Source organism: Vicugna pacos, chromosome 17 (genome assembly GCF_048564905.1).
Source record: "Vicugna pacos chromosome 17, VicPac4, whole genome shotgun sequence".
Taxonomy (NCBI): Eukaryota; Metazoa; Chordata; class Mammalia; order Artiodactyla; family Camelidae; genus Vicugna; species Vicugna pacos.
This window is the reverse complement of record NC_133003.1, coordinates 10,294,037-10,300,036: the sequence shown is the minus strand read 5'-3', so window position 1 is coordinate 10,300,036 and position 6,000 is coordinate 10,294,037.

Here is a 6,000-nt window from a genome sequence, read left to right as displayed (position 1 = left end):
TAGACTCACCATGAGGGTCAAGGCTACAAGTCCCTCAATGGCACAGGTCCTTCCAAAGGTTCTCTTAGGGCCCCTCCAAATGCCTTTACATTTCTTGCCTACTTTTGTATTGGTAATTGTTTGTTTGTTTGTTTAAAAATGGGGGGAGGTAACTAGGTTTATTTATTTACTTATTTTAATGGAGGTACTGGGGACTGAACCCAGGACCTCGTGCCCGCTAAGCACGCGCTCTATCACTGAACTATACCCTCCCCCTGGTATTTGTAATTGCATATTCTCTTTCTTAAAAAGGGCCCTGGAAACTGTAAAAGCCTCTGACCCCACAAAAACTGAGTTTGCCCTCTTACAGGAGTAATGATGATCATTATGACCTGTGACTCATTATCATAGGTGACTCCTGAGGTCTTATGTTACGACTCTGAATATTTATGCCTTTAAATATCCCAAAGAAGGCCAGCCCTGGACCCACAGGCAGGGGGCAGGGCCCTGCGGATCCAAACAGCAGTTAACAGCATCGCTTTCTCTGTCACCTCTCCCACCCCTCAGGCACATTGTGCCATCTAGTTAAGCCTGAAAATTTGTCTGAAAAGAAAATCACCTGCATCAGAAAAGTGCTCCACGTGACACATCCCTTAAGGCCGTGGGCTGGGCTTGGACTCTTTGGATGGGAAGGGGGCTTGGAGACCATGCAGCTGCACACCCTCATTTCACACACACAAGTGCCACCTGGACTGGCTGGCGTGCAGGACTAGGACCTGAACCCCATACTCGTCTCTCCAGCATCCAGACAGGGGACAAGCCGTATGTGTCAAAATACCACGTAACACGTATCTGGGTGTTCTTTTCACAGCGCAGCTACTGCTCAGGTATCTGCAGTACACACACAAATATAATTTCTAACCGGCCCCCACGGAGTGGCCTGTCGGGTGGTAAACAAGACTTTGCTCACGCTGAAGGCCTCTGTACACACCCACCTGACGCCACACAGCTGACTTGGGAAAACAAACACATTTGTCCAAAGGCACAGCCATTAAAGACTCATGCAGAAATTTTACTTTACAGGTTCCATGTCCCTCCAGAAAAACTTTTGTTTTTTGGGCTGGAAATACCTAAGCAAGTAGGTTTCAGATAGTCTGACACTTTAAACCATAGCAAGGAGTGGTTTCTTATCAGTAGCTTGTGCTATTTATGGCCATTCTGGAAAAAAAAAAAAAAGAATAAAATGGAGTTGTCTTTCATACAGATCTCCGGGGGAACTACAGGCAAAGTTAATTTACTCTTTAAGCCAGACAGCATATATAATTATCTATGGTGGCTAGAATTGCAGTTCTAAAGAGTGCTGGGAATAGCAGAGGAAAAAAGGGAAGATTTGGATGGGAGCTTTCAAATAATTACTCCATTACAGCTGGTTTATTAACTCTGATATTAAATTAATACATCTATGGAATACTTTTTCCAGGAACAAATTATCTTTAACATTCTCCATGTATCCAAATGTCCACCCAACTTTCAAAATTATGTTGGGCAATCTTGCTATTAAAAATGCCTTTCATACGATGGTCTTTTGAATAAGGGATCTTCACAAGTTAAACAACTTAACTGCACATGATTCTTCAAAGCAAAGCTTTGAAGTACCAGGGGATCTGAAATGGATGGTAATTTTTATTTCTGTTGTTTTGTTTTTCCAGACTGTTCCTTCCTATAACATGTTGTATAAACTTTCATTGGAACCTGGGACAGTGTTAAGTTTACACGTCTTGTCTAGGTGTCATATTAATGGTGTCTTCTCTGACTCAAAACGGTCCCACCTTGAATGTAATTCTGTGCAGCCACTATGGAAAACAGTATGGAGGTTCCTTAAAAAACTAAAAATAGAGTTACCCTATGATCCAGCAATCCCACTCCTGGGCATATATCTGAAGTAAACTCTAATTCGAAAAGATACATGTACCCCAATGTTCATAGCAGCACTATTTACGATAGTCAAGACATGGAAACAACCTAAATGTCCATCGACAGAGGACTGGATAAAGCAGATGTGATATACACAATGGAATACTACTCAGCTGTAAAAAAAAAAACAGCGAAATAATGTCATTTGCAACAACATGAGTGGACCTACAGATGATCACACAAAGTGAAGTAAGTCAGACAAAGACAAATACCATATAATATCACTTATATGTGGACTCTAAAAAATCATACAAATGAATTTATTTACAAAACAGAAAAGGATTCATAGACACAGAAAACAAACTTATGGTTACCAAAAGGGAAAGAGGAGGGAAGGCTAAATTAGGAAGTTGGGTAACAGATACAAACTTTTATACATAAAATAGATAAACAACAAGCTCTAACTGTATAACATAGGGAACTATATTCAGTACCTTGTAATAGCCTATAATGAAAAAGAATATACATATATATTTCAAAAACTGAATCACTATGTTGTACACAGAAACTAACAGAACATTGTAAATCAACTATACTTCAATTTAAAAAAAAACTGTCCCACCTTAAGGATAAATTACCTGGTCACCCTAGTTCTAGTGCAGATCAATCTGGGTCCTGCTGTTTCCCCACAGAGAGTTCCTTGTAGAGGGAATCCTGCCTTTTCCTATTTGTCTTGGGTCCCCAGTGCCTAGCACAGGATTTCACATATGATAGATTATCATGAAATGTTTACTGACAGATTAACAGCCAGTCACCAAAGGACCGATATTTCCTATTGAGGTAGATTGATTAAGCCCAGTGTTAACAATTTCATGCTATTTACTGAATGGTGCTTGAACCTTTTAGCTAGTCAGGAACTGATCATTCATGCGCTGGGAAAAAAAAATGATAGAATTACAGCAATGTCCCAGGCAGAGGAAAACAAAAAAGCTGGATGTGACAGAAAATCAGAGAGTGTTCCAAATACAGAAATTACCCCAGTATCTTTTTATTGAATAAGATCAGTAACTGAAAAACCAAAGTTTGGAAAAAACGGAATCCACTCTGCAGTCAAAAATTACTATTTTTGACTTTCAATATTTCAGTAATATCACAGCTGGAAAGATAAAATTATTTGTAGTGTATGCCTTAGCTGTGACTGGAAAATGATATATTTTGATACTGAAAAAAAAAAAAATGCTACTTCAGGGGGGCGGAGGCTGGGAAGGGATAGACTGAGATTTCAAAATTGTAGAATAGATAAACAAGATTATACTGTATAGCACAGGGAATCACAGAGGAAAAAATGTGATAATGAGTGTGTATATGTCCATGTATGACTGAAAAATTGTGCTGAACACTAGAATTTGACACATTGTAAAATGATTATAAATCAATAAAAAATGTTTAAAAAAAAAAGGAATGGTGCAAGTTACAAGGATAATTGTGGATTAAAGCACTGCCATGTGTCAATGTTGACTGTTTTTTTCTAGTACCTTACTGGGTCAAATCTGATGCTTTGAGAAACTGTAAAAAAAAATGCTACTTCATGAAATTATAGTAACTATCTAATCCTTCATGAAAAAAATCTAGAACGCTTGGGGAAATGCATGTTATGATTCAGTTTTAATTCAGTAGCTCACTTTTATTTACCAGGGCAGTAAAAATAGCAGTTTTGATGTATTAATTTATTCCCATGCTGAAATTATTCCTCAAACATAAATTTCAGAACCACCAGAAATGGAAGAAGCCATTATATGACAGCACCCAAATCAGAAACTGAAATACTGCCAGCACCCAGAAGTCTCCTTGTAACTCCTTCCAGGAACCTGGTCACTCCTCTGCCCTTGGTCACCACTTCCCTGCCTTCTTCAATATAGTTTAATTTTGCCTAGTTTTGGTAGTTTTTTTTTTTTAATGGAGGCACTGGGGATTGAATCCAGGACCTCATGCATGCTAGGCACACACTCTACCACTGAGCTCTACCCTTCCTTTCCCCAGATTTTCATAGTATTTATGGAATTGCCCTTTTGTTATAATTTTGGAAATATTGTCAATACAAAACACTTGACCCCAGTCTGCAATAAAATACATTTCACTGTACTACCAGGCACTGTGCAAAGCATTCTGCCCTAATCATAGAATAATTGCATTTGTGGTGGGACATAATTTAATTCCATTTTTTTTCTGTATATCCCTGGGAGATCTTGGTCAGATAGACACTGTGCGTAAGAAGACTTATGCTGGTTCATGGTTCATGAAATGTCCTTCATCCTGGTACCCTACCTTCGGCTGTTGGCATCAAGGGAGCACCACTGCTCTCCATCAGGGATGATTACAGAACACAGTGAAATAAGGTCTACCCACAGCAGCAGCTTTTGAATTCAGTCAACAAATATTAACAACCCCCTAGTTAGATCTAAGCCCAGTGGACAGAGGAAAGGGAGCCTTTCTTTTAAGATCTCATCATCTGGATAGAAGCAAGTGGTCAGCTGTGTACAGTTCAGATGATCACTGAATGTTCCATTCTGGAGTCAGACTGCTCGGGTGTGGAATTATGTGACCACCAATCAGCTGTGTGACCTTGGCTCAGATCCTTAAGCTCTCTGTGCCACAATTTTCTCACCAGCAATGGGGGTTATTAATAGTACCTGTTTTGTGGGTCTGATGGGAGAATGAAATGAAATCATCTAAGTAAAGCATTTGGCATGGTACCCAGCACATAATGATAGCTCAGTAAATGTCACCATTATCATTCTTATAAAAGGATGCAGAGGCAGATGAGGTGACATGAGGCTGGGTCCTACCCCAGGGTGGACGAGGGTGGGGTGGGGTAGGTGTGTGGAGGAAAGTCTTAGAGCAGGTGATGCCTTGGCTGAGTTTCAAAGCTGATCTTCAAGAGTTAACTCAATGTCAACCAAGTCACCCACGTGGAGGAGGGCTAGGAATGGGGCGGAGAGAGGAAGGGTGTTTCAGAAGAACAAATAGCCACTATATATAAAAATAGGTTTAAAAAAAAAGTTTCTTCTGTACAGCACAGGGAACTATGTTCAATATCATGCAATAACCTGTAATGCAAAAGAATATGAAAATGAATATATGGAATGTATGTATGTATATGCATGACTGGGACACTGTGCTGTACACCAGAAATTGACACTTTGTAACTGACTGTATTTCAATTTAAAAAAATAGCCTGTGTTAAAAAAGGAAGGCATGAGTGATCACAACATGTTCTAGGCACTGTACTCCAACTTGTGTTCCTGGAAGATCTAAGAAGGGGCAGGAAATGAGCCTGGTACAGTACACAAGGTTCATATTAGGAAAAATGCAGGATGTTAGGAAAAATTGTGGAAAACTTGGAACTAAGGCCACCTGGGTGACTGTGTATGCATTAAATGTCATACACTGAGTAAGAAACACACCCAAACAGTATGTAATTGTTTAGCAGGATTATAACTATTGGGTGATTTTGTCACTCACTGTTAATTAAGGACTCAGACTTGTTGAAGTTCCATGTAAATTAGCAGATCTCTGTTAGCAGATGCAAATAATTTGTCTGGCAGAAAAGACAATCTCAAAGGTTACAGTTATTGCCTTGTAGGACACTAACCAGCTTTGTAGCTAACTTCCAAACTTATTCTTTTTTTAAAAGGACTATATAAACCTCAATTCCTCAAGTGTTTCTTTTTTCAACACTTTATTTTTTATATTTTATTTATTTATTATTGTATTATTGTATTATTTTATTTTGGTGGTGGGGGGTAAGTCATTAGGTTTATTTTTAGAAGAGACCTTGAGGATTGAACCCAGGACTTGCTAAGCATGCGCTCTACCACTTGAGCTATAGCCTCCCCCCTCAAGTGTTCCTTAAATTAGATTTATTTTCTCATTTGTTTCCTCACTAATTAACAGATTTAATAAAGTTTAACATTTTTGTGCTGCATTTGTTTGAAAATCTTATTTTTAAGTTTTAAAAATTATGTTAAGCGGTATGGATTTTATCCTGAAAAGAGTAGGAAAATATTGAAGTATTTCAGGCAAGAGAAAGACACAATTCTATTGGTG